At 39.3% G+C, this 24,750-nt stretch overlaps 7 non-coding genes across 7 annotated transcripts; all 7 read right to left on the reverse strand.

Annotated features, from left to right (window-relative positions):
• Window positions 1-16,834: 16,834 nt before the first annotated feature.
• On the reverse strand, window positions 16,835-16,925 carry Trnam-cau (transfer RNA methionine (anticodon CAU)). The gene is given in 2 exon segments: window positions 16,835-16,870; window positions 16,889-16,925. It is a non-coding gene; the product is annotated as a tRNA-Met (tRNA).
• Window positions 16,926-17,290: 365 nt separating this feature from the next.
• Trnam-cau (transfer RNA methionine (anticodon CAU)) lies at window positions 17,291-17,381 on the reverse strand. The gene is given in 2 exon segments: window positions 17,291-17,326; window positions 17,345-17,381. It is a non-coding gene; the product is annotated as a tRNA-Met (tRNA).
• A 787-nt stretch (window positions 17,382-18,168) lies between these two features.
• Window positions 18,169-18,259, reverse strand: Trnam-cau (transfer RNA methionine (anticodon CAU)). Its single transcript is given in 2 exon segments — window positions 18,169-18,204; window positions 18,223-18,259. It is a non-coding gene; the product is annotated as a tRNA-Met (tRNA).
• Window positions 18,260-18,977: 718 nt separating this feature from the next.
• On the reverse strand, window positions 18,978-19,068 carry Trnam-cau (transfer RNA methionine (anticodon CAU)). The gene is given in 2 exon segments: window positions 18,978-19,013; window positions 19,032-19,068. It is a non-coding gene; the product is annotated as a tRNA-Met (tRNA).
• A 721-nt stretch (window positions 19,069-19,789) lies between these two features.
• Window positions 19,790-19,880, reverse strand: Trnam-cau (transfer RNA methionine (anticodon CAU)). The gene is given in 2 exon segments: window positions 19,790-19,825; window positions 19,844-19,880. It is a non-coding gene; the product is annotated as a tRNA-Met (tRNA).
• A 2,042-nt stretch (window positions 19,881-21,922) lies between these two features.
• Trnam-cau (transfer RNA methionine (anticodon CAU)) lies at window positions 21,923-22,013 on the reverse strand. Its single transcript is given in 2 exon segments — window positions 21,923-21,958; window positions 21,977-22,013. It is a non-coding gene; the product is annotated as a tRNA-Met (tRNA).
• A 1,233-nt stretch (window positions 22,014-23,246) lies between these two features.
• Trnam-cau (transfer RNA methionine (anticodon CAU)) lies at window positions 23,247-23,337 on the reverse strand. The gene is given in 2 exon segments: window positions 23,247-23,282; window positions 23,301-23,337. It is a non-coding gene; the product is annotated as a tRNA-Met (tRNA).
• Window positions 23,338-24,750: the final 1,413 nt, after the last annotated feature.

A 24,750-nucleotide genomic window follows, 5' to 3' on the forward strand; every position in this document is an offset into this window, starting at 1 on the left:
AGCCGGTGTTTTTTTTATGCCTGTGAGCAAGCTAAGCAGAACATTGTCTGTGGCTATCTCAACCAGAAGTAGTGTAACATTTACTACGGCGGTCCAGAGGGACTTTATTGGATTTCTGTCAAGTGTGATTAACATTAAATCTGAGCTGATTAGTTTTCCTAAATTTTCCGATTCGGACTTGTCCCATGTGCGAAAAAGGATTAGGATATATCGATTTAGGTGTCACAAAGTTCGGTATGTCCCGAACTTTAATAATTAGTTATCATGTTCACCTACCCGGGTCAGACGTACGAGTGCCGGAAATGTGTCCCAAAAAGGCACAAGGCTGCCGATTGTAGGTCTGTGTGGTGTACAAACTGTGATAGATTTTCTCCTCATGATGCTCCACATATGGAAAAAGATTGCGGAGAAGCGTGTCGAAGGTGTGGTTCTCTCAACATACAATGAGCGAATGATGCGCTAGGACGGCGTCGTAACTCGCGTTAAAAGTGAAGTCAGTGACATTTTGCGAGAGCCAACGAGCAAAGTCGATCAACAAATTGGTTATGAGGATGTTGACGTTTTAAACGTTGACGGCGATGTGCCCTCTGACAGCGATGATGAGGCCTTGATTTTTGATCCGCAAAAAAGAGCGGAAAAAGAAGCGAAGGTGTCTGCATTTGCAGATGACACGACGGCAATACTGTCAAAGAAAAGTCATTGTCGTTCGTCCTAGATTTGGCCGAGAAGTACGGTAGGGCGTTAGGAGCAAAATCAAATTTGTCAAAAACTGTAGCACTAAAGATTGGCAAGCGGAAAACAAACGCCACATCTGATGTCGGCATTAAGATGGTGAAGAACGCAAAAATATGTAGTGTTCATTTCGGGAAAGAGAGCGCAAACTTGAACTCTGAGCATATCTTAGGCAAAGTAAAGAATCGTGTCTTGGAATGGTAGTCATCCTACCCTAAGAGGTCGCTCAGTACTTATCAATACTGTAGCTCTTGCAGTGTTGTGGTTTACGGCCCAGTGTATGTTATTACCAACGAAATGTACAACATTGTGTTCACGTACTGCGTTCGAATTTCTATGGGACAACAAACCTGAAAGTTTAAAGAGAGACGTGGTTCATAACAAATACTCATGCGGGGGATTACATGTGCACCATGTTGAGTGTAAAACTAAAGATTTGGCTATTCGTCACATCCTAAAGTTGATCTATGGAACAGCCGCTGACTGGAAATATTTTGCGGTTTACTGATTAGATTTATCCCTAAGATCCGTTTGTCCAGAATTTGCTAGACCAAACATTCCTCACTCAGAAAATGTGCCACCATTTTATAGGTTTGGCATTAGTGCTTGGAAGGAGTTATATTGCGGTCAACAGCTACCAAGTGTTATGTACTGCAACAAATTTATTTATGCGTTATGTTAGCTTCGCCGCAGTTAAGCTGGGATATTATTTGGGAAAATGTGTTTCATACATTTCTGGACCACAATTTTTGCTCTAAATTGGTACATGATATTTTATCTGTAAAACAGCGATTATTATTGCGACATGTGGCAACTGATGATTTGTGTGTTTTTTTGTGCTGGCTCTGAGACGCAGCATCATTTATTTGTTCAATGCAGAATAGTTCAAGATGTTTTCAGTGAATTCAGTCGCGCTTTTATCTTGTACTCTGGGTTTCTACCCAGTCTAGATAAGAGAACATTGATGTTCACGTTACTTGACGGTAGCGTCAGTGAGGATGTAAAGAGCGTAACCGTATATATAATCAGTGTGCTTCAGTTTTGTATTTGGTGTGGAAGGAATGACGTTATATTTAATGAAAAGCAAAGAGATGTCACCAACATTGTAGCCGCCGCTAAAAACATGATACGCACAAGGGTTCATGTCAATTTCCTGCGACTTGATGCGTGCAGTTTTACTTGATTTTGGTGCAGGAAAGCACTATTTGTAAAGATGACAAGTTGATCTTTATGCCAATGTAATTTGTGATTTTTTCTTACACCATTCTAAATCTGTGATATTGTATTTTTAAAATGGACTATGTTTAAAAATATACGTAATATTGTAAATTGTACTGTATCAATCTGTTGTGTTGAATAATGTGAATAAATTACTTCTCATTAAAAAAAATCTTGCCACGTTTTGCTTGTGGTCTCCATCTGGAACATATCGATTTCTCATGGGTAAGCTATAAACACAAAAAACGTATTGGTTCTGCGGTGTAGTGCTTATCACGTCTACTTTGCTCGCAGGAGGTTACGAATCCTAACTTGGCCAGAAAAAAGTAATGTGTTCTGCAAATTTTTTGCTTGTGTGTTCGCTAAAATTGCTGGATATATGTTCACAAAAGCAGATTAAACTGTCTGTGATATCGTGTTTTAAATGCTACTTTGTGACATGATTTTGTTTGCAGTCATCTTGTATGTGCCTTGTTAAACTGTGAATAAATTATTATTTTCTCAAAATAAAAATGACTGCATTGTGGTGTTAGTTGCAACATGTTTAATTACTGGTTTACATAATACATAATGTTAGCCCACGGTATGAAGCGTGTCATTGTGCTATTTTAGCCCGGCAAATTGCATCGGGTTCTATGGTTAGTACTCTTGACTTTTAATCCAGCGATCCCGGTTCAAATCTCGGTGGAACATTTGCCTCTTTTTATCTAATTTTTGCAACATGGCAACTATTATACTGGGAAATTTCTAAAAATGTCATGCCATGCAAAGCTTTTTTGAAGAAGTTTTCCGTTTGTCACCTAAAAGGTATTTTTAGGTCACCTCCTAGAGATTACTTCACATCCGTAGAGAGAAAGGGTGAAAGGACATGCCGGTCAGCAGGAAATTGCTTTAGAAAGAGGCATTCATTGCTAGAGACATTAGTTTGCCAAATAGTGTTCAACTGTTTCCTTGGTGTAATGGTTAGCACTCTTGACTCTGAATCTAGTTTTGGTGTTTTAAAAAATGGTATTAAACTTTTGACAATGTCCCTGTGAATTTCTGAAGTCTTCCGGCGTAATGGTTGCGTTGTGGTGCTACTTGCAACATGTTTAATTGCTGGTTTGCATAATATATAATTTTAGCCCACGGTATGACGCGTGTCGTGATATTTTAAGCCCACAAAATGCATCAGGACTAATGGTTAGGATTCTGGACTTTGAATCCAGCGATCCGTGTTCAAATCTCGGTGGAACCTTTTTATCTAATTTTCGCAATATGGCAACTATTGTACTGCGAAATTTCTGAAAATGTCATGCCTTGACTAAACCTTTCTCACATCCCTGAAGACTGTGTAAGCATGGTTTCGCGGTTGATTTTAGCATGTTGTCAAATTACATCTTTTTTCAAATATTTGAGCTTTTTCTCTCTTCTTTTCCCTATATTATCAACATTGACCAGGTGATCAATTATTTTTGGAATAAGTTTTCAGTTTGTCAGCTAATAGGCGATTAATTGTCTGGGTCGCCAAAAATTATTTAAAGATTTTATTACGACAAATATTATTAGGCCACCTCCTCAAGATTATTTGACATCCGTAGGGAGAAAAGGCAAAAGGACATGCCGGTCTGCAGGAAACTGCTTTAGACAGAGGCGTTCCTTGCTAAAGACATTAGTTTGCCGAATGGTCTTCATCTGGTTCCATTGTGTAATGGTTCGCACTCTGGACTCTGAATTCAGTAATCCGAGTTCAAATCTCGGTGAAACCTAATTTAGTGTTTTCAAACATATGCGAGTTTTGAAATTGTTCCGTTTGGCTAGACAACGAAGGCAACGGACGTGTCGGTGATTTTCTGCTGTTTACACATTTGTGCAACAATAACGCTTGTATTTTCAGACTGATTTTTTGGTGAACTTGGTGCCCACAGAGCTTAAATTTGGCCAGTGATTACTGTTTGGTGAAGGGCGTGTGCCCCGTTGGATCAGGTATGTCCAAGCCCATGTCTTTTTTGCCTGTAAACAGGCCAAGCAGAAATTTGTCTGTGTCTCTACACGAAGCACCCCGGCATTTTCTACGGCTGTCCAGAGGGACTTCCTTTTCTGTCAAGTGTGTTAAATATCAAGACAGAGCTAATAAGTTTTCAGAAGAATTATTTAAAGAAACACTTCTATCTCCGCGTGTCTATAGTGGCTGGGCATAATGCCCTAGTGAGTAAATCCAATGTTGTTATAAATGGGACGACGTGGTCTATTATGCCATCGTCGTCATTTTACCTGAATCTGACGGCCCACTGGGTACCAGATGAAATATCCGAGGATACTATTGAAACCCCATGGTGAATGCCTGGGTGTGACGGAATCCACATTTTCAGACCCGGAGCTCTCACATGTTCAGACAGGTATTAGGATTTACAGATTTAAGGTGTCACAAAGTTCGTTATGTACCAAATTTTATTAATTTCGGTGGTGATATTGGGATATTTTCTTACCCCAGGCAGACCTGTGAATGGCGGAAGTGTGGCCAAAAATCACACAAGCCGGCAGTGTAGGGCACTGTGGTGTTCTAACTGCGACGGTTTCTCCCTCCATGAGCATCCTCATACAGAGAAGGACTGTACAGGTCCATGCCGAATGTTTCATACGGTCAGTGACTGTTGTGCGAGAGCAATGTGGGTTTAAGGGGAACCTACCGACTATGCGCCAGTATAATAAAGAAGACGCTGTAAAACAAGATGACGTTGATGTTGACGTCAGCGACGATGAAGACCCATTCAACCCACCTGCTATGGAACTGGTTCAGGACAGCGAGGAGAACTAAGACGAATTGGACGGAAATGGTGACGAAGGGGCAATGATGACGTCAGCGACGACAACCGGTCTGACAAGGAGATGGACGAGCAGGAGAGTACTAAGAACACCGAAGAGGTGGATGTTGGTAATAATGAAACGTCATCAGCTATCGCGAGGGTGAAGAATGTGGTCGTGGCTGACGTGCACGCTCCCGACGTGCGTTCACCAGTCCCAGTCGAGGAAAAGCGAGCTAAGTTGGACAATGGCAGTACAGCCGAAGAGGCAGCCTCATCTGTCCCGCCCAGTTCCCATCCTACTGATTATGTTGGTGTTGATGCTGATCAGTCGTCAGACTGTATGACACCGACTCCATCTCAGGAGAGGGACACCATGCTTCTGGAATACGGGAAAAGAAAATCGCTTGCTTCTCGTGCGAGGCAGCGAATGAAAAGAGACAAATGAGTTGTAGTGTAATTAGACTCATTTTTCCACAATGGGTAAGCACCCTCTACCTTCACTCATTTGTATAATGAGCTTAAATAATATTCGTTTTGCGACTTTTAGCGTGAATGGTTTCCCCCGGGCTCTGCCCGGTTTTTTCTAAACGATAATGCTGGCCCACCGTCGTATAAGTAAAATATTCTTGAGTACGGTGTAAAACACCAATCAAATAAATAAATACATTAAACGTTAATGGTTTACGGGATCCGTCGAAACAAGAACATATTAAGCAATTTGTTTTTGATAAAGGAATTGATGAACTATTCTTACAGCAAACACATTTCGAAAACTATAATGACACTAAATATTTGCAGATCCCGAGCGATGCAAGGTGGGCGTATGGGTGAAATCAAATTCTTGGGGTGGGAATAATTATTAGGTATACGGTAGATTGCATTATACGGAAAGTACAAGGGTGTCCTAGCGGTCGGTACATAAGCCTTAAGGTGGAACTCAACATTATGCTTTAAACCTTGTTTGCGTATATTACCCTAATAATCCGACGGAAAGAAAAAAATTTATTTCTAATTTAGATAATGTGGTGCAAGGCAGTGAGTTGGTTATTATGGGTGGGGATTTTAATTGTGTCAAGAGCATTGTATTAGATAGAGCTGGCTGTGCCACTAATGGAAAGAATGATGGCCTAGACGAAATTAATAATTTGAAGAGAGATTTTGGTATTTGTGATATTTTTAGGAAACTGCATCCGAATAAGAATTGTTACACGTGGTCTAGGCGCCAGTGTGTCAGTAGATTGGATAGATTTTATATCCCTAACGCTGTGTTTAAGTATGTAACCGAGTGTGATGCTGTACATGTGTCCTTTTCTAATCATTGGTGTTTGTTGTTTGATATTTCTTTTGAAGATGTAATTTCATGGGGCCGTTCTACTGGAAGTGTAATACTTCTGTGTTAAATGACACCGAGCTTGTTGATAATATTAAATCCGTCTTCCATGATATTTTCGCTGTCTGTACAACTGGTCATGCAGATCTAATAGACAGATAGGAGACGTTTAAAAGGGAATGTACAGACAGGATTCGGAGTTACTGTAAGGAGAAATCTGTGAACAGATGATTTGTTTGAACTTGAACAAGAATTAAATGCGTTAAAATCTAGTCCAGTCATTAACATTAACCAGTCATTAGCGTATTGACAATGTGAAAAAGACTCTAAATGCCTTTTATAAGTCGAATCATGCGGGAGCGGTTATCCGTGCTAAAGCTGTTCATTTTGATCAGGGAGAAAAGCCAACGAAATATTTCATTAGACGAGAGGTTGGTAGGGGCAGAAAGAAGATGATCAAAAGTATTACTTGTCATAGTGATTCTTCAATATCCCATGAATCTCACGAAGGTATTGCTAAGTGTATAAGCTCATATTATATGAAATTGTATACTGAACAAGATACTGACTCCCCCATTCAAGAAGAATTCTTGTCATCGCTTCAGATGTTAAATGAAGATTGTAAAACTACCTGCCAAGACCTTATGACTGAACAGGAGTTGTTTTTTGCAGTAAAAAGTATTGACTTGGGTAGATTAATTCATTCCGGTGTTCTGGGTTAATCACACTATTATGTAAGGACCCCGACAATGCCGAAGGCATAATAAACTGGAGGCCAGTTAGCTTACTAAATGTAGATTATAAGATTGTTTCTAAAGCTTTGTGCAATCGGTTAAAAAATGTGATCGATACAATTGTACTTCAAAATCAGACATGTGGAATACCAGGCCGAAGTATTTTTGACAGCCTTCACTTATTACGAAATACATGTGATTATGTTGAACAAAAAGATTTAAAAGGATGCTTTCTTAACTTAGACCAGGAGAAAGCCTTTGACAGAGTAGACTGGTCATTTTTGTTCAAATGTTTAGAGAAATTTAACTTCGGACCCGACTTTTGTAAGTGGGTACAATTATTATATACTGATATTACAAGTAATGTTATTGTGAACGGGCACATAACAGAAGAATTTAAACTGAGTCGAGGTGTCCGACAGGGTTGTTCTTTGTCACCATTATTATATGTTTTGTCCTTAGAACCCTTTATACCGGCCATTAGAAACTAGTTAGTAAATTAGTTCTTCCCATTGGTAACTGGGACCAAACTAACGTGCACAGTGGTGGGCTTAACATCACTACAAACTCAAAGATTTGTGGAGTATGTTTTGGACCAGATCAAACAGAACTCATTTCTGAGCGTGTTTTAAGTAAGGTAAAGAAACATGTACCAGCATGGAATGGAAGATATTTGACCCCACGGGAGAGGTCTGTCTTAATTAATACAGTTGCTTTAGCTGTCTTATGGTTTTCTGCACAGTGTACTATGTTGCCGCCTAAATGTGTCAATCAATGTTCCCAAACTGTGTTCAGATTTTTGTGGGATAACTAGCCCGAAAGTTTGAAGAGAGCTGTCGTTCATAATAAAATAGGAAGTGGAGGTCTAAACGTACATAATATAGAATGTAAAATAAAAGCACCTGTTACTCGGCATCTTTTAAAATTAATTCCTGGAACAACAGCGGAATGGAATACTTTGCCATCTATTGGGTAGGTTTACCCTCAAGGCATGTTTGTCGGCAATTCTGTCGTTCCAATGTCATACATTCCGTCAACATTCCACCTTTTAAGAGACTGGCCCTGAGCACCTGGAGGGAATTTACCACAGGTGTAGAGCAACCTGTAACCTTGTGTTCAAGCAGGTGTATTTATGAATATTTTGTAACAAAAATAGTACACAGTCCAAGAGCAATGATGTCTATGCCGCATTTGGACTGGGTTAGAATATGGAAAACTGTTTTTTATCAATTCGTAGATCACAATTTGGTCAACTTCAGTTACAAGTTGGTTCATGACATTTTGCCCGTTAAGGAAAAACTTCTTAGGGGAAATGTAGCCACCGATGACGTGTGTTTTTTTGCTCCTTGCCTGGAAGTTGGCAACATCTGTTTGTACAGTGTAAGGTCGTTCAGGATGTGTGAGAAAGACTTTAACCGGATATTTAATTTGTATGCGAACTACCTAGCAAATATGGACTCGGAAACATTAATTTACCAAGGTATTCAATTCCACCTTTAACCAGGAAGTTAGAAGGGTGATGGTGTATGTCGTGTGTGTTCTTCAGTTTAGTATTTGGTGTGCACGCTGCGACATAATATTTCAGGAACACGTATTTATGGTTGACTTTTTTCGACTAGACAGGCCATCTTTTCAAAAAAAAAATTATCTCAGAAAAGATAAAGACAAAAACCATAAATATGTTTAAATTTTACTTTTTCTTTTATTTTAAAAATTGGCATGATATGTCCATGGCTAGTTGTTATGAGTCTTGACCCTGGGCGGTGCAGCGGTCCAATCATTTTAAGTCGGGCTGTCGACAAGACAAGCCTCAAATCAAGCATTCAAACAACAGTTCAATATCAAAGTTCACATGACCAACAAAGTCATAGTTATCTCATCATCAGTATTGACCCCGGGCGGTGCAGAGGTCAAACTTTAAAACTTTAAATTTAAAATTCACATCGACAAAATCAAAGTTCAGCTCATAATCAGTAATAGTACCGGTATTGACCCTGGGCGGTGCAGAGGTCCAATTTCAACATTTTTAATTCCAAATTTACAAGTATTGAAGTATTGCAGAAAACTGATACCGAGTGAGTGGGGCACCACTGAAGTGACAAAACATAGGGCCCTGGATGTATGATCGGTGTGAAAGATATGTTCCCATGCTTTTGAAGGGACAAATACGAGGATTTCCCGCTTGCTTGTCTACTTTGATTGTTATACCTTTGCCTGTTTGATCAGTCTTAGAACAGCGGATATTTAGAATTAGAGTCTCTGCCTTTGTGTCCAAATGAATATCAGGCCGACTGATAACCTGATAATTAGGCTTTCTCCTAGATACCACAAACTCTCCGACCCTAAGAAATGCAAAATACGCCAAAGAAAAAGCAGCTGTGAACAAGGTTGACCCATACTTATTAGCACAAACACTCGGCAACACGCGAATAACTTTCTGCAAGATTTCTTTGGTGATAGGTAGTCTGCTGTCCGGGCTATGGTGAATACGTTTCATTCCCTGTATTAATTTGGAGACCACAAAATCTGATGTGTAATCCACTTGCCCTTCTAACTTACATCTGTACGACCTTGCTGTAGAGTAAGTTAGACCTCGTATTCACAAAAGAGCTATGTATGAAACAATGAGCTGCAGTTGAGGAGGCCAAGCATTTTGGATGTCTAAATTGGAGAGTGTCTCCAATTGGGTTGGTTCCTAAATCGGACGGGGGCTGGAGGCTCATTACTCACCTTTCATTTCCATCTTCAGACAGTGTTAATGATTTTATAGATCCAGAAATGTGTTCTGTAAATTACACTTCATTTGACAAGGTTTTAGAAATAATAGCTGGGTTAGGTCGAGGGGCACTGATTGGTAAAATGGATGTCAAATCTGCCTTTAGGTTACTACCCGTTTATCCAAGAGATTTTGATTTACTCGGCGTGCAGTTACAGGGTAACTATTTCATCGACAAATGTTTGCCACTGGGTTGTGCCATTTCGTGTCGGGTTTTGAAACATGTTCATCTTTCTTACACTGGCTAACGGTACATACCGAAAATGAAAACACCATGGATCACTACCTAGATGATTTTATTTTTGCTGGAGCTGCAGGTACGAATATATATGAAAATATCATGTCAACATTTGAAAGACTGTGTTTTGAACTAGGAGTCCCTTTAGCTTCCGAAAAGACAGTTAGTCCTTCAACGACCCTCACATTCCTGGGGTTCGAAATTGACACTGTTCCAATGCATGTGCGGTTTCCTGCCAAAAAACATGAAGAATTGTCAAGCCTTTTGGGTGAATTTTTAACTCGTAAGAAAGTAACCTTACGTAAAATGCAATCGTTGACGGGCAAACTAAATTTCTTTTGCAAAGCCATTCGGCCAGGAAGAGCATTCATTAGACGTTTTCATGACGCCACAAGTCGAGTGAGTAAACCGTACCATTTTATTCGAACTGGCGAAGAGCTTCGTTCCGACATGCAGATGTGGTCACATTTTCTGGACTGCTTTAATAGAACAGTGTATTTTTCGAGTGATGTTTGGTCGTCTGAATCGGTTCTGAAATTGTATACTGACAGTGCGGGGTCTACTGAATTAGGATGTGAGGCAATTTTTCAGGAAGAGTGGGTATTTTACCCATGGCCAGCTGCTTGGGCTGAGATGGAAGTTATGTGTGATATAACTTTTCTTGAACTCGTTCCAGTCACATGTAATCCCAGACTAGGTGCGTTACAGGACATGACACTAACAGGGTTGTTTGTAACCTGTTTCAAGCTCAGGGGCCTGGGTGGGACTGGCAGTTTGGCATAAACTTTGACATATGTCCCTCTGGACCATCCAATCATTCTCGGATGTTTCCTGTCCATGATCCACTAGGCTTACATCATCGTGACTTCCTTCATACTGGCAGGGGGGGGGGGGGGGCGCTTTACGGCTTTTGGATGTACCAGAACCCGAGGGAGCTGCATTCTTCGATTTGCTTTTGGACTTCGGCATTTTCCTGACCCAACATGCAATTTTATACCTCACGGTTAACAACTTACAACTTCTCACACACAGAAAGAGTGCATGAGAACACGGTCCGCCATTTTTGCTTAACATGTTGCTGAACTGCAAGATATGACATGAATCAAAACTTATCCACCAAATTCGTAACCTTTCAGAACCCATCCGTTAAATTTTTTTCTCTTACGACAGAACGGTAACCATGCTTTGTAAACAATACTTTATTATTTGGGAATTTTTGGTAAACAGTGTCATAATTCTGGAGATAATATCCCCTAATTTAACCACACAAACCTATCCCTGTTGGCTTATTTAGAAAAGCCTTTCGGTATATTGACAAGGGTCATAACTCTCAGCATTTCTACGGAACAAGGGGAGTAACTATAATTTCATTCATATAGAACAGTTATCTCCCTTAGATAACATAAGCTATTTTGGTCTATGCCAAATAGCTGTGGTAATATTCGGAGAATGGTTTCGCGGTTGGTTCTAGCGTGTTGTCAACTTACATGTATTTCTAATTATCTGGATTTTGTCTCTCTTCTTTTCTTTGTATTATCAACATTGTCCGTGTAATCAATTAATTAGGTTTTGAGTTGGTGAGGAAATAGGTTATAGGCGCATACTTCATCGGGTCCCAAACGTTTCAAAGATTTTATTACCACAAAGACCTCCCCAAGATTACCTCACATCCGTAGGGAGAAAGAGCGAAAGTACATGCCGGTAACCATGAAACACCTTTAGCTAGAGTTGGCCATTGCTAGAGACATTAGTTTAACACGTGATGTTCACCTGTTTCCATGGTGTAATGGTTTGTACTCTGGACTTTTAATCCGGCGATCTGAGTTCAATTCTCGGAACCGTATACCTCTGTTCATCTGTCATACTGTGAAATTACTGAAAATATCCACAGAGGAATTTGCGGGCGTACGAACTTGTAGTCGAGTATATCGGTTCAGGTGCCACAAAACGCAGTAAAGTAATGCAGAACTTTATTTACCTGGGGTGTGATGTTTACATATTCTGGGCAAATCTACGAATGTAGAAAGTGTGGACAAAATGGGCATAAAGCCATGGAATGCTGTGTCTTATGGTGCGATGGTGCGGGTTCTCCCCCCATGATGATCCTCACACTGTGGAGGATTGGACACGCGCGTGTCGAATGCGTGCCTCGATGGACCATGCAAGTGGTAATTGCTGTGCTCGGGCTTCAACGTATTGTTATGTGCACGACTGTCGTCAGTTTCTTAATATAGCTTGCCACTGTTTACATATGCTAAGTTCAGGGAGTGCTGTCTGCCTCTACCTTAGAATATTCCAGAATGCGCTCAGTTCGGTGCCTGTTTGTTTACATCAAGTGTTCAGGAATTTTCTTATTCTGGACAATTCCACCAGGCTATATAAGACCTACGAGAGAGGGAGAGAAGAGAGATCGAAGAAAGGAGAATTATTGAGAGTTTGGATGCTTTCGCTTTGTATTACTTTAGTAGGCCTTTTGTGCTGAATTTTGGTGTCTCTATAGCCTCTGGCTTTGTTATATCCTATCTCCACCGAGCACTTGTTCAGTCTGAACTTGTATGTTTAATTTGTGCTCTTGTATACACAGTGCTTATTAGTACACGGACCCTGTCTGTGGAATTTTGTGTATATTTCGTCATACCCTCAGTTATACTGTGGATTTTCCATCTTGTGAATTTGCCTCTGAGCATTTATGCCTGTGTGGTATATATATATTGTGGAATATATGCGTCCGTTTGGACTTGACACCGTAAGTACCTTAGTATTTGTATAGATACTGCTATCCTTTCTTGTTAAACTTAAGTAGGGGGCCTACCTTAATATTTGTTTAAGTCTTATTATCTGTTCTTGTTAAGCTAATAAATTGTTGTAAAATAAAATCTGCTGGTTTTGGTTACTTTTTTGTGCGGCTAAACTGTCGTGTATTTCGAACAAGCCATCTCTTTATAATACAGGCAGTTTGGGTCGTAACAGTATGCGTCCAGAGGCCCAGTGGGCGATCAAGTTAAGGTATACAGATGAGGCTGGAACGACAATCCAAGTTGCTCCATCCATAACAAAGCTTCCTTTATTCACAAGGCCGTTATGCCCAGCCAAGGTAGAAACCCGCACGTAAAAACAGTTCTTCAAATAGTTCTTCTGAAAAGTGATCAGCTCAGATTTAGTATTAATCACACTTGACAGAAATCCAATAAAATCCCTCTGGACCGCCGTAGTAAATGACACATTACTTCTGGTTGAGATAGCCACAGACAATGTTCTGCTTTGCTTGCTCACAGGCATAAAAGACACCGGCCTAGACATACCTGTTATCACTGGGCACAAGCCCTTCACCCGGTTTGTTTCTTTTGAGAAACAATGATAGCTGAATCTACTGCAAAGGCGGACACCTTCACCTGTTTGTCAGTTCCAGGCATAGTTACTCCATTAACTGACAAATCATTTGGAACAGCCGCAATAAATGGTTCGAGGGACAATACATACAATAACAGAGAAAGAGCACAGCCTTGGCGGACACTTCGATATGAGTTGAAGGAGTCGGACAAATGCTCATTTACAGTCACTTTGCTAGATATATCTATATATAACATTTTCACCCATCTACAAAATTTTGAACCAAAAATGTACTTTTCCAAACATTTAAATAAAACCGACCAGTCTACTCGATCTAAGGCTTTCTCCTGATCCAAATTAATAAAACAAGCCTTAAGGTCTTTTTGTTCGACAAAATCATACGTATTCCTTAGCAAGTGTAAATTGTCAAATATTCTCCTACCCGGGATCCCACAGGTTTTGTCCTGTGCAACAATGGTATCGATGACAGATTTCATCAGATTACATAAGGCTTTGGAGATATTTTGTAGTCAACATTCAACAAGCTAAATGGTCTCCTGTTTTTAAAATGGTCTGACTTGTCAGGGTCCTTACAAAGAAGACTAATTAAACATAAAATTCCACCGGAAGGCCATCACTACCAAGAGAGCGATATTTAGACATAGGCTTTACAGCAAAATATAATTCTTCTTCAGTTAGTATACCTTCACATGAATCTCTGGAATTCTTCGACATATCCGGTAATTCATACTTCCTTTTGAATACAAATCTTTGTAATAAGAGCGAATACAATCAACAATATCACTTTGACCTGTATGGGCTTTTGAGCCTTCCTTATAACATTTGAACCGGGGCTCAGTCGGTTAGCGCGCTAGCGCAGCGTAGTGACCCAGGAGCCTCTCACCAATGCGGTCGCTGTGAGTTCAAGTCCAGATCATGCTGGCTTCCTCTCCGGCCGTAAGTGGGAAGCTCTGCCAGCAACCTGCGGATGGTCGTGGGTTTCCCCCGGGCTGTGCCCGGTTTCCACCCACCATAATGCTGGGTGCCGTCGTATAAGTGAAATATTCTTGAGTACGGCGTAAAACACCAATCAAATAAATAAATAAGTATAACATTTGATATGTTTAATCATTTTCTTTTTCGCACTGCCAACATCTCGCTTTACAAAGTATCTCGTCGGTTTTTCACTCCGGTCAAAATACACAGCCTTGGATCTAATTACCGCCCCATCACGGGCTGTCTTGTGCAGAGCAATTATTGCTCTCTTTACCTTTTTAATTCCCACAGCGTTATTAACAGGGTCTTCCTTTAAAACATTCAGTTCCTTCTCCAAATCCGCTAATTTACCCTTTCTCCTAGCGGAAACAACACTACAGTGTGTACGGATAACCTCCCTTACATTTACACTTAAACTGATCCTAGTTATTAATTAACTCCATCTGGTTTACATTATTCAAATTAGGAAAAAGATTATTGAACACATTCCGGATTTTAACAGTCAAGTCCGGGTCTCCTAGAGCAGACACATTACATTTCCAGTATAAAGGACCCCAGGTAATTACATCTTTGAAGCATACATCAAAATATACACACGAGTGATCAGAGAAAGACACATGCAAAAGATCAGATGACGTTACATAATTTTGAACAGCTGTAGGTAATTAAAATCGATCAATTCGGCTAGCTGTCTGGCCACTCGACAAAGAATATCATTTCTTATCAGGGTTTATTTTCCTAAATACATCAAAAACACCAAAATCTTTCTTTAAAAAGACAATTTTCATGAAGACAATTGATTCTAGCATGTGCGTTATTGCCACATTTAACCAATACATTATTCTCAACAAAATTGTCTGTCCCTAATTCAAGTACCTCACTACCACACAGCAAGGAGTCTAAATTGGTCTTTTCTTTCTCTACAACGGTTAGGAGCGTACACACACACACACAAGATTGAGGGCAGTGTTATTGATTTCAACTTTCAAAACTTTTTCTTGCAAAAACAGGATATCAATATCATACTCTAATACAAATATGTTCACCTGCTCTTGCCTGTTAACATCTCGCAGACCATTTTTATTCAAAGATCCAAATCGAATTAAGCTGCGAACTGACGTAATGGAGAATAAAAATATATGCTCGTACATAGCCATTGTTCATGATTATTTATGCACAAATTCCTGTCCAATCAGTCCAAATAATTTTCTTTTCCTCTAACCGCCTTCTACCGCCTTCGATTTTCGTTACCTTTGTTCCAGTAACACGGGGTCGTTGTCTTGGGACGGAGTAGGGTTCATCTCGACTGGTGAATCCTCTATGCCTTCATGAACGACCTCATCTGACGGAGCCGTGCAAATGCTGTCGTCCATATCAGCTGGGCTCACCTCTTCGTCAGGAACACTGCTCCTTTCCAGTTTTGCCTTTTTCATCTTCCCTGTCGCTGAAGACCATACCTCGTGAACTTCGGCATACACTTCACCCTTGTTCCCTTGATTACACACAGGTTCGCCATTAACACATATACTGGACGCCTCCTCACACGTTGGTTTTCTCCTGTGTGACGTCATCTTCCAGCATGACGCCATCAATAACTTCTTAGCTCATAGACTGGTTGACATCCTCGTCTTCAGAATCAGTGACGTCTTACGCCGAATTGACGTCAACGTCTACACCATCAACGTCAACGTCCTCAACTTCATTCGCAATAACGCTGTTCACTAGTGATATGTTCTGGCTGCCATTTTTAACTCTCGCGGGTAGGACCACACACGTGCACAACATTCATTAATAGGGTGTTCCAATGATCCACAGGCCCGGATACAATTACATTCGGTATGGGGCTTTTTATGAGGTGAAAAACCCGTTGCAGTTATTACACCACGCTGCTTGGCACTGGGCCAGCTTGTGGTTTTTTTGGCCACATTTCCTGCATTCATATGATTGTCCGTGGTATGTAAACATCACCACGCAACCCCCAAAGTTAATGAAATTCGGCACGTAACATGTCTTCTGGTACCGAACTCTAAACACTCATATACCTCTCCTGACGTGCGACAAGTCCGCAACAGAAAACTTGGGTTTGACAACGCTAAGGCACTCTTCGTACGGCTTTAACGCCTCTCCATTGGTATTGTCTGACATTTCGTCCCGCGCACGGTGTACTGTTAAATTCAAGTAAACAGAACTGCCCGGCGTAATCGACCATACTGTGTCACCCACAATAATACTTTCCTTCGCCACTAGCTTATTGTGTGCTCCTAACGTAGAAACACGAACAAAAAAAATTTCCTTGAAACAGTTCTTTTGAAAACACAAGAGTTCAGACTAAATGTCAATCAGTTCAGACAGAGAGTCAATGAGGGCGGCATGACATCGTGGCATCAGACAGTGTCATTTCCGGCTTCCTCGCAAGGCTAAACCGCACGGGCCTGCACATTTTCCAACTGCCCAGACAGCAGTCCAACACGAAGACCACTTGCTGTAAGCCGCTTGTCCAGTAAGAGTTCAAAAATCAGAAAGATATACACAAGTACACTCACGTTGTTGTTGTAATCAAGGTAAACAGAGCTCTCAACAACACGTCTTCACTCGACGAAGATCAGAGACAGTTCAATTTTTAACCAAAACAGTACGTAAAAGCAGAAGGATTAAAAAGGGTTTCTTAATCATTCCTATTTTATACAAAACACTTGCCCCGGGTGAGGATCGAACTCACTACCTTCAGATAGCCCGTTGATTAGTGATTATGAGACTGACGCGCTGCCTACTGCGCTACCGAGGCCTCTGAATTTTGTTGTTTTCATCAGTTTTAAATTATTGGCGACCAAACAATTCAAGTAAAAAGTGAAAGGTTTAGAATTTTTCATCAAACATTTAAGTCGTTTCCAATTGATGAACCGAAAAGAGTTTATATCCATCAAAAAAATAGATAAAAGTAATTGTAACATATATTGCAAATGTTTCCAAGTACATCGAGATGTTCTCGCTGAGGATCGTACTCACAACACGCAGATAGCCCTTGCAAGTTTGATTATGGAAGGATGCTCTGCCTGCTGGTTTACCGTCTATATTTTAAGCCAAAACAGTACGTAAAAGCAGAATGATTGAAGACGGTTTCTCAAACATTCCTACTTCATGCAAAACACTTGCCCCGGGTGAGGATCGAACTCACGACCTTCAGATAGCCCGTTCATTATTGATTATGAGACTGACGCGCTGCCCACTGCGCTACCGAGGCCGCTGATTATTGATGTTTTCATCAGTTTTAGATTATTGGCGACCAAACAATTAAGGTAAAAGGTAAAAGGTTTAGAATTCTTTATCAAACATTTAAGTGGTTTCCAATTATTGAGCCGAAAAAAGTTTATATCAATCCCAAAAAATGGATAAAAATAATTGTAAGATATATTGCAAACGTTTCCAAGTACATGGAGATGTTCTTGCTGAGGATGGTACTCACAACATGCAGACAGCCCTTGCAAGTTTGATAATGAGAAAAACGCGCTGCCTGCTGGTTTACCGTCCAAATTTTTAGCCAAAACAGCACGTAAAAGCAGAAGGATTAAAGACGGTTTCTCAAACATTCCTTCGCCACGATATGGCTAAAATATTGCCGATGTGGCGTTAAGCCATAATCACTCATTCATTCAAACATTCCCATTTTATACAAAACACTTTCTTATAAGTTTTGGATTATTGGCGACTAAAGAATTAAAGAAAAATTGAAAGGTTTAGAATTCGTTATCATACATTCAAGTCGTTTCCAACTGATGAGCCGAAAAGAGTTTATATCCATCAAAAAAATGAATAACAGTAATTGTAACATATATTGCAAATGTTTCCAAGTACATGGAGATGTTCTCGATGACGATGCAACTCGCAACTCTCCGACAACCAGTGCAAGTGTGATTGTGGAAAGATGCGCTGCCTGCTGGTTTAACGTCCAAATTTTTAATTAAAACATTAGGTAAAAGCAGAAGGATTAAAGACGTTTTTTCAATCATTCCTATTTTATACAAAACACTTGCCCCGGGTGAGGATCGAACTCACGACCTTCAGATGGCCCGTTGATTAGTGATTATGAGACTGACGCGCTGCCTACTGCGCTACCGAGGCCTCTGAATTTTGTTGTTTTCATCAGTTATAGATTATTGGCGACCAAACAATTCAAGTAAAAGGTGAAAGGTTTAGAATTTTTTATCAAACATTTAAGTCGTTTCCAATTGATGAGCCGAAAGAACTTCATATGCATCAAAAAAAAAATGGATAAAACCAATGGTAACATATATTGCAAATGTTTTCAAGTACACGGAGATGTTCTCGCTGAGGATCGTACTCACAACACGCAGACAGCCCTTGCAAGTGTGATTATGGAAAGATGCTCTGCCTGCTAGTTTACCGTCCGAATATTAACCAAAACAGCACGTAAAAGCACAAGGATTAAAGACTGTTTCTCAAACGTTCCCATTTTATACAAAACACTTTTTTTAAGTTTTAGATTATTGGCCACCACACATTTAAGGTAAAAGGTGAAGGGTTTAGAATTCTTTATCAAACATTTAAGTCGTTTCGATGTGAGTAACCGAAAAGTGTTTATTTGCATAAAAAATTATTGGATAAAAGTAATTGTAAGATATGTTGCAAATGTTTCCAAGTACATGGAGATGTTCTCGCTGACGATGCAACTCGCAACTCTGCGACAGCCAGTGCAAGTGTGATTGTGAAAAGATGCGCTGCCTGCTGGTTTAACGTCCATATTTTTAGCCAAAACAGTACGTAAAATCAGAATGATTGAAGACGGTTTCTCAAACATTCCTATTTTATACAAAACACTTGCCCCGGGTGAGGATCGAACTCACGACCTTCAGATAGCCCGTTGATTAGTGATTATGAGACTGACGCGCTGCCTACTGCGCTACCGAGGCCTCTGATTTTTGTTGTTTACATCAGTTATAGATTATTGGCGGCCAAACAATTAAGGTAAAAGGTGAAAGGTTTAGAATTTTGTATCAAACATTTAAGTCGTTTCCAATTGATGAGCCGAATGAACTTCATATGCATCAAAAAAAAAAAAATGGATAAAACTAATTGTAAGATATATTGCAAACGTTTCCAAGAACATGGAGATGTTCTCGCTGAGGATCGTACTCACAACACGCAGACAGCCCTTGCAAGATTGATTATGAGAAAAACGCTCTGCCTGCTGGTTTACCGTCCAAATTTTTAGCCAAAACAGCACGTAAAAGCAGAAGGATTAAAGACGGTTTCTCAAACATTAACATTTTATACAAAACACTTTCTTATAAGTTTTAGATTATTGGCGACCAAACAACTAAAGTAAAAATTGAAAGGTTAAGAATTTTTTATCAAACATTCAAGTCGTTTCCAATTGATGAACAGAAAAGGGTTAATATCCATCAAAAAATGGATAAAAGTAATTATAACATATATTGCAAATGTTTCCAAGTACATCAAGATGTTCTCGCTGACGATGCAACTCGCAACTCTCCGACAGCCAGTGCAAGTGTGATTGTGGAAAGACGCGCTGCCGGCTAGTTTACCGTCCAAATTTTTAATTAAAACAGTAGGTAAAAGCAGAAGGATTAAAGACGGTTTCTCAATCATTCCTATTTTATACAAAACACTTGCCCCGGGTGAGGATCGAACTCACGACCTTCAGATAGCCCGTTGATTTGTGATTATGAGACTGACGCGCTGCCTACTGCGCTACCGAGGCCTCTGATTTGTGTTGTTTTCATCAGTTTTAGATTATTGGCGACCAAACAATTAAGGTAAAAGGTGAAAGGTTTAGATTTTTTTATCAAACATTTAAGTCGTTTCCAATTGATGAGCCGAAAGAACATTATATGCATCAAGCAAAAATGGATAAAACCAATGGTAACATATATTGCAAATGTTTTCAAGTACACGGAGATGTTTTTGCTGAGGATCGTACTCACAACACGCAGACAGCCATTGCAAGTGTTATTATGGAAAGATGCTCTGCCTGCTGGTTTACCGTCCGAATATTAACCAAAACAGCACGTAAAAGCAGAAGGATTAAAGACGGTTTTCAAACATTCCCATTTTATACAAAACACTTTCTTTTAAGTTTTAGATTATTGGCCACCAAACAATTAAGGTAAAAGGTGAAAGGTTTAGAATTCTTTTTCAGATGTGATTATGGAAAGATGCTCTGCCTGCTAATTAACCGTCCGAATTTTTAACCAAAACAGTACGGAAAAGCAGAATCATTAAAAACTGTTGTTTTCATCAGTTTTCGTTTATTGCCGACTAAACAATTGAGGTAAAAAGTAAAAGGTTTTGAATTCTTTATCAAACATTTAAGTCGTTTCCAATTGATGAGCCGAAAGAACTTTATATGCATCAAAAAAAAAAATGGATAAAACCAATTGTAACATATATTGCAAATTTTTCAAGTACACGGAGATGTTCTCGCTGAGTATCGTACTCACAACACGCAGACAGCCCTTGCAAGTTTGATTATGGAAAGATGCTCTGCCTGCTGGTTTACCGTCCGAATATTAACCAAAACAGTACGTAAAAGCAGAAGGATTAAAGACTGTTTCTCAAACATTCCCATTTTATACAAAACACTTTTTTTTTAAGTTTTAGATTATTGGCCACCACACATTTAAGATAAAAGGTAAAAGGTTTAGAATTCTTTATCAAACATTAAAGTCGTTTCGATGTGAGTAACCGAAAAGTGTTTATTTGTATGAAAAATTATTGCATAAAAGTAATTGTAAGATATGTTGCAAATGTTTCCAAGTACATCGAGATGTTCTCGCTGAGGATGCAACTCGCAACTCTCCGACAGCCAGTGCAAGTGTGATTGTGGAAAGATGCGCTGCCTTCTGGTTTACTGTCCATATTTTTAGCCAAAACAGTAGGTAAAAGCAGAATGATTGAAGACGGTTTCTCAAACATTCCTACTTCATTCAAAACACTTACCCCGGGTGAGGATCGAACTCACGACCTTCAGATAACCCGTTCATTATTGATTATGAGACTGACGCGCTGCCTACTGCGCTACCGAGGACGCTGAATATTGGTGTTTTTATCAGTTTTAGATTATTGGCGACCAAACAATTCAGGTAAAAGTTAAAAGGTTCAAAATTCTTTATCAAACATTCAAGTCGTTTCCAATTAATGAGCCGAAAAGAGTTTATATCCATCCTAAAAAATGGATAAAAGTAATCGTAACATATATTGCAAACGTTTCTAAGTACATGGAGAAGTTCTCACTGACGATGGTACTCACAACACGCAGACAGCCCTTGCAAGATTGATTATGAGAAAAACGCTCTGCCTGTTGGTTTACCGTCCAAATTTTTAGCCAAAACAGCACGTAAAAGCAGAAGGATTAAAGACGGTTTCTCAAACATTAACATTTTATACAAAACACTTTCTTATAAGTTTTAGATTATTGGCGACCAAACAACTAAAGTAAAAATTGAAAGGTTAAGAATTTTTTATCAAACATTCAAGTCGTTTCCAATTGATGAACAGAAAAGGGTTAATATCCATCAAAAAATGGATAAAAGTAATTGTAACATATATTGCAAATGTTTCCAAGTACATCAAGATGTTCTCGCTGACGATGCAACTCGCAACTCTCCGACAGCCAGTGCAAGTGTGATTGTGGAAAGATGCGCTGCCGGCTAGTTTACCGTCCAAATTTTTAATTAAAACAGTAGGTAAAAGCAGAAGGATTAAAGACGGTTTCTCAATCATTCCTATTTTATACAAAACACTTGCCCCGGGTGAGGATCGAACTCACGACCTTCAGATAGCCCGTTGATTTGTGATTATGAGACTGACGCGCTGCCTACTGCGCTACCGAGGCCTCTGATTTGTGTTGTTTTCATCAGTTTTAGATTATTGGCGACCAAACAATTAAGGTAAAAGGTGAAAGGTTTAGATTTTTTTATCAAACATTTAAGTCGTTTCCAATTGATGAGCCGAAAGAACTTTATATGCATCAAGCAAAAATGGATAAAACCAATTGTAACATATATTGCAAATGTTTTCAAGTACACGGAGATGTTTTCGCTGAGGATCGTACTCACAACATGCAGACAGCCATTGCAAGTGTTATTATGGAAAGATGCTCTGCCTGCTGGTTTACCGTCCGAATATTAACCAAAACAGCACGTAAAAGCAGAAGGATTAAAGACGGTTTTCAAACATTCCCATTTTATACAAAACACTTTCTTTTAAGTTTTAGATTATTGGCCACCAAAAAATTAAGGTAAAAGGTGAAAGGTTTAGAATTCTTTTTCAGATGTGATTATGGAAAGATGCTCTGCCTGCTAATTAACCGTCCGAATTTTTAACCAAAACAGTACGGAAAAGCAGAATCATTAAAAACTGTTGTTTTCATCAGTTTTCGTTTATTGCCGACTAAACAATTGAGGTAAAAAGTAAAAGGTTTTGAATTCTTTATCAAACATTTAAGTCGTTTCCAATTGATGAGCCGAAAGAACTTTATATGCATCAAAAAAAAAATGGATAAATCCAATTGTAACATATATTGTAAATTTTTCAAGTACACGGAGATGTTCTCGCTGAGTATCGTACTCACAACACGCAGACAGCCCTTGCAAGTTTGATTATGGAAAGATGCTCTGCCTGCTGGTTTACCGTCCGAATATTAACCAAAACAGTACGTAAAAGCAGAAGGATTAAAGACTGTTTCTCAAACATTCCCATTTTATACAAAACACTTTTTTTTAAGTTTTAGATTATTGGCCACCACACATTTAAGGTAAAAGGTAAAAGGTTTAGAATTCGTTATCAAACATTAAAGTCGTTTCGATGTGAGTAACCGAAAAGTGTTTATTTGTATGAAAAATTATTGCATAAAAGTAATTGTAAGATATGTTGCAAATGTTTACAAGTACATCGAGATGTTCTCGCTGACGATGCAACTCGCAACTCTCCGACAGCCAGTGCAAGTGTGATTGTGGAAAGATGCGCTGCCTTCTGGTTTACTGTCCATATTTTTAGCCAAAACAGTAGGTAAAAGCAGAATGATTGAAGACGGTTTCTCAAACATTCCTACTTCATTCAAAACACTTGCCCCGGGTGAGGATCGAACTCACGACCTTCAGATAGCCCGTTCATTATTGATTATGAGACTGACGCGCTGCCCACTGCGCTACCGAGGCCGCTGAATATTGATGTTTTTATCAGTTTTAGATTATTGGCGACCAAACAATTCAGGTAAAAGTTAAAAGGTTCAGAATTCTTTTTCAAACATTCAAGTCGTTTCCAATTAATGAGCCGAAAAGAGTTTATATCCATCCTAAAAAATGGATAAAAGTAATCGTAACATATATTGCAAACGTTTCTAAGTACATGGAGAAGTTCTCGCTGACGATGGTACTCACAACACGCAGACAGCCCTAGCAAGTGTGATTATGGAAAGATGCTCTGCCTGCTGGTTTACCGTCCGAATTTTTAACCAAATCAGTACGGAAAAGCAGAATCATTAAAAACGGTTTTTCAAACATTCCTATTTCCTGCTAAACACTGGCCCCGGGTAATAGCCCGTCGATTAGTGATTATGAGAATGACGCGCTGCCTACTGCGCTACCGGGGCCGATGATTTTTGTTGTTTTCATCAGTTTTCGATTATTACCGACTAAACAATTGAGGTAAAAAGTAAAAGCTTTTGAATTCTTTATCAAACATTTAAGTCGTTTCCAATTGATGAGCCGAAAGAACTTCATATGCATAAAAAAAAATGGATAAAACTAATTGTAAGATATGTTGCAAACGTTTCCAAGTACATGGAGATGTTCTCGCTGAGGATGGTACTCACAACACGCAGACAGCCCTTGCAAGTTAGATAATGAGAAAAACGCGCTGCCTGCTGGTTTACCGTCCAAATTTTTAGCCAAAACAGCACGTAAAAGCAGAAGGATTAAAGACGGTTTATCAAACATTCCTTCGCCACGATATGGCTGAAATATTGCCGATGTGGCTTTAAGCCATAATCATTCATTCATTCAAACATTCCCATTTTATACAAAACACTTTCTTATAAGTTTTGGATTATTGGCGACCAAACAATTAAAGTAAAAATTGAAAAGTTTAGAATTCGTTATCAAACATTTAAGTCGTTTCCAATTAATGAGCCGAAAAGAGTTTATATCCATCAAAAAAATGGACAAAAGTAATTGTAACATATATTGCAAATGTTTCCAAGTACATCGAGATGTTCTCGCTGACGATGCAACTCGCAACTCTCAAACAGCCAGTGCAAGTGTGATTGTAGAAAGATGCGCTGCCTGCTGGTTTAACGTCCAAATTTTTAATTAAAACAGAAGGTAAAAGCAGAAGGATTAAAGACGGTTTCTCAAACGTTCCCATTTTATACAAAACACTTTCTTATAAGTTTTAGATTATTGGCGACCAAACAATTAAAGTAAAAATTGAAAGGTTTAGAATTCGTTATCAAACATTCAAGTCGTTTCCAATTGATGAGTTTATATCCATCAAAAAAAATGGATAAAAGTAATTGTAACATATATTGCAAATGTTTCCAAGACATCGAGATGTTCTAGCTGAGGATGCAA

The sequence above is a fragment of the Liolophura sinensis genome, chromosome 12 (assembly GCF_032854445.1).
Source record: "Liolophura sinensis isolate JHLJ2023 chromosome 12, CUHK_Ljap_v2, whole genome shotgun sequence".
Classification (NCBI taxonomy): domain Eukaryota; kingdom Metazoa; phylum Mollusca; class Polyplacophora; order Chitonida; family Chitonidae; genus Liolophura; species Liolophura sinensis.